Genomic DNA, 15,656 nt, shown 5'->3' with positions numbered 1-15,656 from the left:
ATAGACTCGTAATATGGCGACCCTTTTTGATATAATTGGCGAAGGATGGGTTTTGGGATTGTCTGACACACATGAAAAATTATTTTACGCTATAATAATTAAACTGAAACAAATAAACATTACTATCTAAGTTTGAAAAAGAAAACATTACAATCTATAATGTTAACTAGAGAAATAACCTTTAGGTCAATCTCTAAGAATTCTAGCAGAATTATAATCTGACTGGTTTGGTGGTTTGGAATCACGCATCAACCATATTCACGTTTCATCAATATTCACGTCTTCAACTATATTTCCTTCCATTGCGACGTTGAAGCATTCCCCACAAAAAACCGTGCTTGTACTTGTACCACTCTGTAGTTAAAAAGAAAAAATCATTATAATCAAGCACATGCTATAATTAGGTGCTGTATACATGATCCAATACTTCATCAAATGAATTTTTACTTTATCTTCCCAGATGATGTTTGAAGCGGCCGTGCAACTACAACCAATATGACAATACAAGTAATACTATACGCATAGCAAAATGAAAGATGACCTTGCACCCTTTTATTACGTTCAATATACTTCTGTTCATTTCATATGCATATACATAGGCAATTGGGACAGCATATCTCATGGATAATCACTTCTTTCATTAAGCCGGACCACTGGGCCCTTAAGTTTTTGGCTGAGCAGAAAGTGAGAAAGTGGTTGCAGCATAAATGGATAACAAATTGATAAAGTACAATTATACAAATCTTTACAGAAAAGTTCAAGAATATACTGTGCGCAACAGAAGGCCTTGGATTCCTGTTTTAAAGAATAGTTTTGAAGGAGGGGTTAAGGACAGAAAAGCTAGAGTAGTATAGCAAGGGTGTTGTAATCTATTACTGTAAGTAGAGGTTTAGTATAAAAAGATCATCAATATTTTAATTACGTTCATGTTTGAACTATTATTCAGAAAATAGAAGTTATTATTCCACCAGCGTCTCTCTCTCTCTAACTGAATCCTATCAGATTCTCTTGCATTTCTAGCTTAAAATTTCTATTCCTTAACTTGTTTTACTGTTCTAAGAAATCAAGCACACACAAAAACATCAGAAAAACAGAAAACTACATGTCAAAGCATAACACCAAATTTAATAGTGTCGTCATAGATTTAGTAATTTTATAGCATAAAATGACAAATTATAGCATTTAAAAAAGAACTCGCATAAATATTTAGCCAAAGGAATACTTGATTGGCATATAATAGAATTACTTCATCCAAGATGCAACTCGAGAAGTTTTAGTGGGAAAAGTTTCCTCAACTGTATGCACATCAAAATCAGCATACAAATTCTTCCGTTCAGTATCTCTAGTAAGCTTAAGACCTGAATAATAGACATCGACTCCAAATTACAATTAAGCTGAAATTAATAGAAGCACTTTATGGACTCAAATCATCATTTTAACAAATCACACCATGGAAAACTTTTGTCTGCTGTAAATTTATACGTTTTACATCTACGTTTTACAAATTCAAATTCCAACATTGTCAATTACTCTATGAATTAAAAGGTGTTTATTCAAATACCAAGTATAACAAGAAGAAGGAAATTCCTATTTAAATTATGGCGCTGTTAGTTTATTTTTACATTAAACAAATACTATCAGTCCATATTCGACAAGAAAGTTTATTCTAAAAATACTGTACGGCCATCATCAGGGAATAGAGTAGCGTCTAGATCTGGTACAGGAAGTTACGAAAAAGGTACACAAACCAATCAGAGAAGCACATTAATTTAGTGAACATTGTTAAAAAGAGCCTGTACACATTTAATATTTCGTTGTTGTCTACAACAGAAGACTGGATGGTTAAAATTAAGACCCTGATTACAAGCTAGCAAGGCATTATATTTGTGACCTCATTTATTCACTAAAGTTAATTCCTTCAACAGTTGTGAAAAGGTAAGACTATATATCTAAAGATCATATGCCAATCAGGAATCTGAACAATCGCCTAAGAAGTATTCAATTGGGAATATGAACAATTACCGCAGAGGAACGGAAGGAAACCAAGTATTTATCTACTATATATGCAAAAAGATAATAAATAGGGTCTTTGAAAAAGATGAAGAGACTAAAGTAATTATCTGCACCTTTTGCTTTCTGCACCCATGTACTATTTGGGCATTACCGCATCTAGTAGGTTGCAGCTGCTCTAAAATAATTGGATGGATATTAAAGAAGAATCCACAGTAATTATTTTGAGGCTTCATCTGAGCCAATCACGGTCAGATGCTATGGATTTAGATGGCCTACAACAGCTTCCTCAAGCAATTGCAGAAAACCAGGGCAATATGGTTGCACTGATGACATCAGTAATATGTTGGGTAGTATTTCAATTCTGGTGGATTTATTTGTTGCTGTATATATTTTGTTGAGATTGTTTGACGAATTGATTAAAAGAAAGGTCGGAAAATGCTACAAATGCGGACTGAGTTGGCTCATGATCAGGGAGAACCATATTCAAAACTCAATTTTTTGAGAAGCATCTACAAGAGAGGCGGTGTTACTTATACCAATTTACAGCAACCTGAGCAGCATGTCTTAAGGGATGAAAAGAGTTCACAGCATTCAAGTGATGGAGAGCGCCTTATACAGGAGGCAGAACTCGAACAATTAGAGAGTGATACCGACAGGTTGAGGACTGAAATTATGAATATCCAAAAGGAACAGGAGAATGCAGATAATTATCTGTTATCTGTTAAAGAGAGGCTGAGAAGGACTGAACAGAAGCAACAGCAGATGTTCATTAGCATGGCCAAAGCATTTCAGAACCCCTTATTTAGCGAGATTCTTATGCAGCAGCTCAGGCCGAAAGAAGCACTGGAGACTGCTGGAACTTCAAAGAAACAAAAGCTGATTGCTCCACAGTGCAACAAAGGTCCAGCGGAGGCATCCTATTATCCTATATATGCAAAAAGATATAAATAGGGTCTTTGAAAAAGATGAAGAGACTAAAGTAATTATCTGCACCTTTTGCTTTCTGCACCCATGTACTATTCTGGGCATTACCGCATCTAGTAGGTTGCAGGTGCAGCTGCTCTAAATAATTGGATGGACATTAAAGAAGAATCCACAGTAATAATATTTTGAGGCTTCATCTGAGCAAATCACGGTCAGATGCTATGGATTTAGATGGCCTGCAACAGCTTCCTCAAACAATTGCTGAAAACCAGGGCACTTGTTAAGAAAATTATAAGAATAAGTTTATAACAAGATCAATAATATTAATCTAAAGGAACTTATTACTAGACCTTCTCATGTAAAAGTAATGCACATGAATGATTACTGAACATGAAAATATGCAAGATATAAAATGATGGTCAACATGTCTGCTGCTTAATCCTCTTTGTTGCTTCTAGTTTATGTTTGCACTAGCCAAAAAGATAACTAATAATAACATGCAGATTTGTTTTAAAGAAACAAAGTCGTAGCCAGTGTCTTACTTACCGAAGCATGTTGCAGACGTGCATTCTCTTCTTTTATCACGTGCAGTTCCGCTTCCAGATCACGAGTATAAGGCTAGCCAATTAGAATACATGAAAACAAACTTTAGAAACAGACTTGGTGAGGCCCTCTCAAAGACCACGGTTTTAATCTACCGTATTTACATAGTCATGATTTTTTGTATATATTTCTTCATAAATAGAAATTAAAACAAATTTATTTATTCTGCAACCACTTAACAATGCATCTTCCATATTAATCCTTTACGATATAATCATTTCACTGTAAATAAACCGTAAATGTTGCCCTAGGATAAAGTTAAGTATTAACAATAAATTTTCAAATTATATGGGTTTGAGGCTGGAAATTTCGATAGTTTTAACGGATCGGGATCCATTTAAATAGAAAAAAAACCAAAAATGAACGTGTAACGTATCCATTCTAGATTTCTTCTTCATAAACTTTACACACACACACAATTACACAAATCTAGATCAACTTGTTGTATTTAACAAAAATAAAAATATAATAGAATTACCTGGAAAACACACGTGAACAGGAACGAAAATCATGGAGCACTTTCTTCATTGTTTCTGCAAGTAATTCAGAAATCAAATAAAATGAAGAATTAAATATAAAAAAAAAAATTATACTCATAAAAGATTGTACAAGAAGAGGACCTTAAGAATCTCTGCACTCCATGAAATGGTGAGCAGTGAGCCCAACAATTGCTTGCAGGAAACATAAAAACATTTTCAAACTTGAGTTGAAACTGTACGGGGACGGGGACGAGATTCGTGGAGCACTTTCTTCATTGTTTCTACAAGTAATTCAGAAATTCGAATAAAAATGAAGAATTAAAAAAAAAAAACATAAATTATACTCATAAAAGATTGTACAAGTGAATTGAGTCTTGAAATTGACACCTTATAATTAATAAAAAGGGGCGATTGAGAGATTGAATATGATGAGACAGCTTCGTGTAGAAAAAGAAATCAATCGGCTGCAACTCGATTTCACCTCCAAAACCATGATTACATGAAATTGATTACAATAAACGGGTGCTAATCCCTAACCCTAAGCCGTATTATATAGGCCGAGCAAGTGCCATTTCCTTATTTTGAAGCCCAGTAAGCAAAACATAGGCTTGGTAAATTAGGTGGTCAACCAGCTCCTATTCAAAGCCCAAGTCCAACTTTTAGTAAATCAAGTGACCCAAGTCCACTGCCATTTCCTTCTTCATGGGCTTGGTAAATCAAGTGACCCACTCCGACTAAACGTGTTTAAAATTTAAAATTTAAAAATTAAATATTAATAAGATTAAAAATAAAAATATTACTTATTATTAAAATACATTACATAATTAAAAAATAAAATATTACAAGAACATGACAATTTAAAATATTACATCTGAAACAAATCTATCTATTATATATCTAATACAGCAACAGGGGTTCGCTGAGCAAATTTAATCATAAATACAATAATTAATGTTCATATAATATTTGTTTTAACCATTAATGTTCATTCATTATTTAATCATAGATACGGTAATTAATGAGCAAATTTAATCATGAATATAATAGTTAATATCCATACAATATTGTTTTAGCCATTAATACTCATTCATTATATAATAAATACATTAATTAATATCCAAACATTATTTGTTTTAATCATTAATACTCATTCATTATTATATAATTAATACAGATTCATTCATGTAATTTTTATTACCTCAATTAAAACATCATTAATATGTAAGTCATTAAAAATAATTTCTTCATAAAATTTACATACTCTATTAAAAAATTAGTATAAAAAATTTAAATGATAACCATTGCATAAGAATTCATATAATACATAAGTTATCACATCATTAACTTATTAATATCGATTAGTTGTTGCATACTTAATATATATATATTATATTTATAACTAATTATTATAGAGATATATGCATGGATCATATAATACCTAAGTTATGACTTACTAATATAGATTAATAATTGCATACTTAATATATACATATTCATTTATAACTAATTATTATAGAAATACATGCACGCATGTATACATACATACATCCAAACATATGTACGTATGTACGTATATATGTATATATAATAATTTAGTTAGAGATGTTATATTTTCAGAGCAGGTTCTTAATTATCAGAGCAAGACAATAAAAAATATTATATTACCCTCAGTTTATTTTTCTATTTGGCATGGCGTAGTATTGTCTTATCCTTTTTATTTGCTCCGAAAATTAAAAACCCTCGTCTTCAAATGAAATTTCCCTTAAATTTCCCTTTTAGTTAATGATTCAAATTTTTTTGTCTACAAAAATTGTCCTTATTTTTAACGTAAGTTAAATTCTAAAAACGAGAATACATACATTATTAATTATCAAATTAATAATATAAATAAGTGAATTTTAAATATAAAGTAAAATTAAATATTAATATTAATAGTAATAATTTTAAATTTCATTAAAAAGAAAAAATATTCATTTTAATAGCAGGTTTATAAAACATATATATTAAAAATTCTAATAATAATAATAATTATTTATATTATATTAATAATAATTATAATAATAATAATAATTATTATTATAACAAAATAAATAATATTAATACATGAGAAACTTGAGTACAAAATCATGTTATTTATAAAAAGTGGTAGTACATTTAAATATAATAAATTTTATTTGTACAAAATATTATTGTTCGTCATTAATTTTAATGATATTATCACAGCCTACCAGTGACCTTTAATAACACAGTTGACTGACATATACCATATTTATCACATTAACACTAATATTTAGATCTATTATAAACATTTGCGAATTAAATATTACAAACAAATGAACTAGATAAACTATATATTAAATATGATTATGTGGATCAGAACCATTGATACCTCTAACTGAATATATATTTATATCTAACCATGTCATACTTTAAGTATTATATTTTTGTATTTACACAAAAATAAATAAATTATGGGCTTTCATATATATATATATACATACATATATATATAATAAAACACACACATATATATATAGTATATATAATATATACACACACATATATATATTATATGTATGTGTGAATTTATGTAAAAAAAACCTTTAACTTATGGTCTTCATAATTCATAAAATATATGATAATGTTGGTTTATATTGGTATTTTACTGCGTCATTATGGCATGAACGGATAATATTAACTAAAATAAATAATCTTGGTAAAGTTTACATATTAAAATACAACCCGAAAGCGCCTAGTATGCCGTGAGATGTGGATTTATTAATATTTTTTGAGAGAGGGGAAAGAGTTACTGAGGTCGGAAATTAAAATTGAAGAATACTAAAATTCAAATAACAATTATAAAATAAAATCTTATGTAAACAAACAACTATATTATGTAAAATTACTAAAATTTCTAAAAAAAATTCATGGATCGTCCTTAACAGTAAAAAACAAGAAATGTCACTACAAGTCTCTACGTTAATTGTAGATAAACACTATTGCACCAATGTCATCAAAATAAAAATCTATATACAAAATAAATCCATCATCATTAGGAGGGGGGACAACATGAAATATTATCAACAAGAATAACTAAAATAATATCGATTCGCCCAATATAGAGCATGTCCGTGCATTGCACGGGCTATAGAGCTAGTTAATCATTATTATGGAACATTGTGATATGCTCAACCAGATCGAATTGTAGTTGACAATGTTTCTGCCTGTCACAAAGTTGGATAGTCCTTCCGATATACATTTCATTAGAGGCTAAAGATTCTTCGCCTAAGTTTGGAGGCGGTAAGCCATATGTTGCATCATCGTAAGATGGTAAAGCGCCAAAGGGAGTGGCGTATGTGTCTCTCTCATCCTCAACGATCATATTATGTAGTATAATACACGCTCTCATTATTTTAGCGAGATCTTCTTTATCCCAAAATTGTGTTGGATCATGTACAATTGCAAATTGAGATTGCAACACGCCAAATGTCATTTCTACGTTTTTTCGATGACCTTCTTGATATTTGGAGAACAATTTTCTCTTTTCACCCTGGGCGTGGAATTGTTTCACGAACGTAGCCCATTCAGGATAGATTCCATCTGTTAGATAGTACCCCATGTTATAGTTGTTACCATTAATATTGTAATTTACCTCAGGAGCACGACCTTCTAGTACATCATCAAATATCGGTTATCGGTCTAACACATTCATGTCGTTATTAGAACCAGCAACTCCGAAAAATGCATGTCATATCCATAGGTCCGATGAGGCAACAACATTAACAATATTGTTGGAACTCCTTTATGACCCCTCATGAACATCCCTTTCCATGCTTTAGGGCAATTTTTCCACTGCAAATGCATGTAGTCAATACTCCCCATCATTCCGGGAAAACCGCGAGCCTTTCCCATTTTTATGAGACGTTGTACATCATTTGAGTTTGGCTTTCGCAAATATTCACTCTCAAAAATTAAAATAATATTGGTAACAAATTTTTTCAAGCATTCAATTGCAGTGGACGTACCAATGCACACATAATCATCAACTGCATCCGTTCCAATTCCATATGCCAACATGCGTATGGCCGCCGTGAATTTTGTAAAGGTGATAGGCCCTTTCTTTCCAATGCATCAACCTTCTGCTGAAAATATGGATCAAAATTTGAAAGAGCATCCACAATTCGAAGGAACACGTGTCTTCCCATTCGAAACCGTCGTCGGAATGTATCTAGAGGGTATACTGGATTTTGAGCAAAATAATCTCTCTCCAATCGTTCATGACCCGCTTCACGGTCTTTGCATATCACTCGTTTAGTCGTGGTTGACGAGCCTTCTTCAATAAATTCTTTAGACAATCAGAGTTCTCATCCGTAGTATATTTTGATTGCACTGTGAATGAAAAAAATGAGTTGCAGACTATCACAAAAACAGACATGTTTTATAGGAGATAAAATAATAAAAGAAAACGGCTAGTTCGAACTAAAAATAAACAAGAACTAAATTACAACGGCTAGTTCCAAATAGAAACAAACAAAAACTAACTTCCAAGAACTTATTCCAAACAGAATCAAACGAACAACTAGTTTCCAACAACTAATTCCAAATAAAAATAAACAAGCAACTAGATTCCAATGGCTAGTTCCACCTGCGTCTTGATTTGACTTCCTCAATAATTTTGGCATAAATCTCTCGTTGAGCCTCTTTCATTATACTAGTATCAAGCGTAAGAAGTTGCATATCTGATTCATTCTCTTTCCTAGCCTCTTTTTCTTAAGTTCATTGAACTCTGCCATTAGATCTAATCTCCTGCATAAACTAGCTTTTATTTCTTCATAATCTTTTTTTTAAGATCATTAAACTCTGCCTTTTTTTCCCCTCCCTCTTAGCTGCTTTTGTACCTTTAGGACGAACCGGTGATTCAACAACATTCTCATCTGTTGGTGTTTCATTCATCAATGATGAGTAGTTCCCAAAATCACTAAATTTAGTTCTCTTTGCACTTCCATTATTTGTCTCTTTAGGCTGTCTCCATTTAGGATGTCTCTTTAGATCATTCCAATGCTTGTCAAAATTAAACTTCTTATTGTATTTAGTTTTATGGAAACCATGAGCTGCCGCAATTATGTTGTCCAAATTTGTACCACTCCCCATTTTTGAGACAGCTTCCTCATAACATGTTCTATATTGCTAAGCCCCTTCATTTATTCGTTGCCACCTTTTTTTGATAGATATTACCCCTCTTTTGATAATACCGTGATTACTTTATTCACAATAGTTACAAATTTGATCCCAAAATTCACCTTTTTATTCGCCCCGATCAAGGGATCAATCGACACATTCAACCATGCGCTAATTAAGAGTTTATCTTCAGGAGGTCATTTCACTTGTTAGGGGAATGACAAGGGTTTGGAAGGTGGTATTGGGTTAACGATATATGAAACTAATATCATATGACGTATGTTTAGTTGATTGCTATAATTGATATTGATAGTATATTAATATCATGTTTGGTTGATTGTTGCAATTTATATGAGTAATTTTAAATATTTTTAAGGTTATAATTTTAAATAATTTAAATAATAAAACATTTAATATTTTTTTTATATTTTTTAATTGCTAACTTAATTTTGTATTATAAAATTACACGTAGTATATAAATTATTATAATTATTATTTTAAATTTCTTATTGTGTGCTATTTTTCGGCTGTAAATATCATTTAATATTATTTTTTCAATAGTCATTTTTAAATTAATATTTATAAACTTAGGGGTGTATCCTTATTTAATAAATTTTTTAGGTTCAATAATTCACTTTGGATATTAGAAATATTTAAAAACTAGTTGCCCTCCTATCTCTCTCTTTCGCAAAATCTTAATTCTTATTTTTTCGATTGGTTAATGATAAACACTGTTTTGATAATTTTTCCTAATTTTTATTTACTTCAAATAAATCTATCTCTTCATTAAGAGTTTTAGTTCTATGTATAGGTTTTCTTAACTATATTGTGTTTGTTCTCTCTCATTGTGAGAGTTTAGTTTGTTTGTTTTGTTCTCTGGAATCGTACATCTACAAAATTTCGTATATTGGTTCATTGATAGGGGTCCTATCAGATTACGACTATTATTAATTGTTCGAATGCGTTTCGACACGTCAAATTTCTGTGTTCTCACAATTTCAACAGATTGTTGGATTGTCTTTATAAAATGATGTATATGTCAACAATGCGAGCGAGAAATATACAACAGTGAAAGATCCGATCAACGATCGTAGTTTTGTTCAAAAAGACTATGATTTGATTTATCTTGATACGTATTTATTCAGTTTTAATTATTATTATTTTTTTTTGGATTTTAATTAATAAACTAATTGAATATCCAATTTTTTTTAATAAATGACAGCTAATTTAACAATCTTGAACATTTTTTTTAACGTAGGTAACCGGCGGCCGCTACCCATCGGGTGCGCACTAGATAAACCTTACGGGCTCCTAAAGTTCAACAACTTCCATTTAGATTTTTGAAATATTAAAATAATAAATTAATAATTGGTACACTGATATGAATTCAGGATTTTAGAAATCAAACTCCAATTAAAATTCTAATATCTAATTTAGCAGTTTTTAATTTTGTAGGGTTCAAAATGCCCCGTTAAAATTTTAAAAATATTAAAACTTAGTAAAATGCACAACAATCCAATTAGAAAAAATTGGGGAAAGCGTTACTTAAAGCGATCTAACTTAAGTAACGTTTAGCATAACAAAAAAAAATTAAAAACCTCAAACACAAGTTCATCTAGCGTCATGGACAAAAAAAGGAAAAAAATAGTATTAATAACAACCAACACGCTAAGCAATTTAGTGTTTTAGCTAAACATTACCATTTTCTGCGTTTCTACATACTATTTTGGGCTGTTTTTACATGCGTGCCATTTTAGACATTTTTCTACGCATGTACCATATAGGGCTAACAACAAATATACTTGGTGTTATTATTATCTTTACATTATGAGAAGCAATTTGTACTTTAGGAATGTGAAAGAAAACATTATACTTGAACAAGGTACATAATCTGACTGCAGGTTGGGTTTTTAAATCTTGTTAACTTTCTTGACTTTTAATTGTCAATAGGATTGTTGATTAGTGAGTTGAAGACTTTTACTTGGTCAGGTAAAACGCCGTTCAGGTAAGAATAAATTCTACGAACTTCAGCAGAATTGGAATTTGACGTAGGTTCAGAAGGAATATCGTCTATGTCAAAATCTCTACGAATCCGCAAAATAACATTTAGTTCAATCTCTAAGAATTCTAGCAGAATTAGAATTGATGACTGCTTTGGAATAATACATAAACCGGTCCCAAAAGTCCCCCGCCTAGTATGTCGACATCATCGTCAATATTCACGTCTTCAACTACCTTTCCTTCGATTGCACTTCTAAGCTTTCCATGACAACGTCGAAACATTCCCCACAAAAAATAGGGATTATACCACTCTGTAGTAAAAAAGAAAAGATCATTATAATCAAGCACATGCTATAATCAGGTGGTGTATATATGATCCAATACTTCATCAAATGAGTTTTCACTTTATCTTCCCTCATCACAGAGACCAACTAAAACTAATATGGCAATACAAGTAATACTATAACCAAGCGAAATGAAAGACGACCTTGCTCCCTTTTATTACGTTTAACATACTTGTGTTCATTTAATATGCATATACATATGCAGTTTGGACATATATCATGGATAAGCACTTTTTTCTTTAAGCCAGGCATTAATCCCTATTTAATTTATGGCGCTATTAGTTTAATTTCATATTAAACAAATACTCTCTAAGTCCATATTCGACAAGAAAGTTTACTCTGAAAATACTGTACGGCCATTATCAGGGGATAGAATAGCGTCTATATCTGCTATAAGAAGTTAAGAGAAAAAAGAAGTTAAGGCTTATGAGAATATGTGGTCACATGGAATAACATAAGTTTTGCTACAGAAACTTATGAGACCAGTTTTGTACCCAATGGGAACGTTAACCTTTTACAATGGAAGAAAGTGAGAACTAGGCCCAGTACACTGGAAAACTGCAATCTTACTATCTGTTGTTCAGATAAAATTAAATGAACTTTAGTCATGGTATCTGGACTAGGAAAATGAAGGAGCCTGTACACATTTAATATTTCTTTGGCTACAACAGAAGACCTCACATATCCAGTAAAGTAAATTCTTTCAACAGTTGTGAAAAAGTAAGACTTTATATATCTACAAATTCTATGCCAATTTGGAATCTGAACAATCTCCAAAGCGGTATTCAATTGGGAATACGAACAATTACCGCAGAGGAAAGGAAGGAATACCAAGTATTTATCAACTATATACGCAAAAAGATAATAAACGGGGACTTTGAAAAAAATGAAGAGACTAAAGTATTATCTGCACCTTTTACTTTCTGCACCCATGTTTCTGGGCATTACCGCATCTAGTAGGTTGCAGCTGCTCTAAATAATTGGATGGACATTGAAGAAGAATCCGCAGGAATAATATTTTGAGGCTTCATCTGAGCCAATCACGGTCAGATGCTATGGCTTTAGATGGCCTGCAACAGCTTCCTCAAGCAACAGCTGAAAACCAGGACACTGGTTCAGAAAATTATAAGAAACAAGTATATAACAAGATCAATAATATTAACCTTAAGGAACTTATTACTAGACCTTCTCATGTTACAGTCATGCACACCACTTCAATGAATAAGTAAAATATGTATGATTTAATATTGTCGGTAAAAGATCTAACAAACATTAACTATGTAAACCATTCAGAATGAGTTGTGACCGGTCTCCAATGGAGTAATTTGGAATACGTACCCAAAAAAATTGATACCTCAAAGGTACAAATGACAAAATGATAAATATGGTATTCAGAGTATCCATATGAGATTTATAACTCCAAATGTGAATACTTAAAAGGTAAAAATTAACTACTTTTGCATCAACCAAATGTGATTTATGCGTCTCGATGATGGGTAAGACACTATGTTTCTTAACCTCTCAATATGGTTGCACTGATCACATAGGTATTATGTTGGGTAGTATTTCAATTCTAGTGGGACTTATCTATTTTTTTTTGCAAAAAATCTATTGATTTTAGTTGCATGAATTTCTATAATAAAAATAAAATAATAGCAAATAATAATATCTAAAAAAATAACAACAAATATTACAAATCTTGCATTAATTTAAAAAGAATGGACAATTACCTGGAAACTATATGTCAACGGGGGAGGGGATTCATGGAGCATTTTCTTCATTATTTCTGCAAATTTCAGAAATTTATGAAGTAGAAGTAGCAGTTCGATAATAAAATTAAAAAAAATCACAGAACAAACTTAAAGATAGTAAAATAATTCAGTCAAATGGTCTAACTGTGCCACAATCATATGTATACACACACAGTATACACACACACATAGATAATCAAGATTGTATAAGTGAATAGAGTGGAAATTTCATATTCCTCCCTTCTATATATCTAAAATTGATATACGTTTTATGAGGAGGTTTACTGCACATATTCTCCTCCACTAATCTTAGTTCATAATTAAGTTTTTACATCCCTTAATTCGAAGAAGAGTGTCGCTAAACGGGAGATGATGACAGCTATGCTCATTTATTGTGCACTATTGAAGTAAAAAACTAAGTACTAGGGAACCACACATAAGACTATACCTCAGATTCAAAAGTAATTGCATCTCCTTGTTCAGTGAAGCATTTTCGATCAGACAGGTTGTCTAGATAATCCAATGTTTCCAAACCTTCTATCCTCACTTCACTGTAAAACCATATGAATTTAGCAGAAACAAAAGAGGACGAGCTAAATACTGTAAATTTCACTTCGGCAAGCCTTCATATATCAAGAAATCTAATTAAGCAACAAGATCGCAAAGTCTACATCCTTCTCCTTTATTATTATGTGGCAAATGATCAAAATAACATTGAGAAGGAGAAGTGTCTAAATGGCACATCTGAAAAGCCTTCAAGTGTCACTTATGTAAAACATAACGCACACATGTGTTTCAACTATAACTTAAATGTATTGTGCATGTACTAAAATGTGGCAGTAATTTACACGTGTCAGTATGATCATTTTTCTCTCATATTGTGTTGATAAAAGGTAAACGCACTTAACTTTATTTCACCTACTTAAAACAAATGAAATGCTTTCAAAGAATATTAAACAGCGTTTAGCATAAGCCTCTTCTACTTTTAAGTAAGTAATATATTCCCTTAGAAACTAACAGTGAGAGGGAGTTGAAAATGTAGCATTGTACTCAGTAGCACCATTTTGGTGATATGCAAAAGATTACTAAATGACATACATACATAGCACGAAAACGTCAACCATTTACAAATAGCAGAGGTTTTAATAGGTACTTAAATGTCACTGCCAACTTAGCCCAGTCCTGTTTCTATGATCTTTGTTTTATTTCATGTCACAACACATTACAACCAGTGACAGAGTATTTAGGTTCAAAAATGTCAGTGCATACCAGATATCCGAAACAGACAAATATGTATGGTAGCCAAATGAGAAACTAAAGGCTGCTGTCAATGTTCCGGATGTGCGATATCATGTTGAGATTCCCACAAGATGAAAGAGAAACCCTAAGTCGAAACTCATAACTATGGAAGACAAAGAAAGAAAGCTGTCACAAATTCATATTAATATATGTGGATTGATAATAATCACCAACATTCATGTACCCAAGAAACCATTTGCCTACAATTTTTACTGTCCTGCCATTTCTATACCTACAAATATGATCTTAGATGTGAAAACATATACACAGGCAAACTACAAAAGAGATAATACAACTTCACCAAGTACGAAATGTTTCTATAACCATAGGTTCGTATCATCTCAAAGTTATCAAACATGTGGAGGCGTCCATGGATCCAATCAGCATATAGCATTTGGAAACTTGCAACACAATCACTATCTTTTGCTGTCATATAATTTATTTATTTTTAAATACCGATTAAGGCCGTGTTGGTAAAGGGAAAAAAACAATATATCTGCAAAAAAGTACTTTTAAATAAACCGTGCGTAACTAGGATATACTTGTCATGTAAATTAATAGGAAAATACATCAAAAGTTAACCTGTAGGGCCACTGCTTTAAATCTTCCTCTGAAGTCTTTGCGGTAATCCTTCTGTTTCTTGGGAGGAGGATTATGATCAACTCTCCATCCTTCGTTTCTTGCATGACCATTTGCTTCAACTGAAGCGGAGGAGCAAAACTAGAGAAAATTTTAAAACCTGCATCAAGTTATCGGTACTATGATTTCAAATAAAAAGACTGCAACGTGAATATAACGATAATTGGTATATACCTTGGGAAAACAAACAGAGATTCCTCCTCGCTTGCATTATAAGGCCTGGGAACCTTCAGAAAACATTTAGGAATATAATTAAGATTACGCCCGGTATTGTATATTAAGCAGCATAACTTGATTACTCAATCACTCACTCAACAAATACATTAACAAATACATAAGGCACATTTTAAACTTAAAACTATTCTCCGCCCTTTTGTTTATAGTTTCTAAAGTACATTTTTTGGTCATTCTGTAATGCACCACAA

The 15,656-nt window shown here is 31.6% G+C and overlaps 1 long non-coding RNA gene across 1 annotated transcript in view; it reads right to left on the bottom strand.

Annotated features, from left to right (window-relative positions):
• LOC141700526 (uncharacterized) overlaps positions 1–14,697 on the bottom strand; it is a 34,848-nt gene extending 20,151 nt beyond the window's left edge. The window contains exons 1-2 of the long non-coding RNA XR_012566392.1: positions 14,563–14,697; positions 13,742–13,844 (exon numbers count right to left, since the gene is read on the bottom strand). This is a non-coding gene — a long non-coding RNA (uncharacterized LOC141700526). The remainder of the gene's footprint in view (positions 1–13,741; positions 13,845–14,562) is intronic.
• Positions 14,698–15,656: the final 959 nt, after the last annotated feature.

Source organism: Apium graveolens, unplaced genomic scaffold (genome assembly GCF_009905375.1).
Source record: "Apium graveolens cultivar Ventura unplaced genomic scaffold, ASM990537v1 ctg2493, whole genome shotgun sequence".
Taxonomy (NCBI): domain Eukaryota; kingdom Viridiplantae; phylum Streptophyta; class Magnoliopsida; order Apiales; family Apiaceae; genus Apium; species Apium graveolens.
This window is presented reverse-complemented; position numbering and strand designations above follow the sequence as displayed.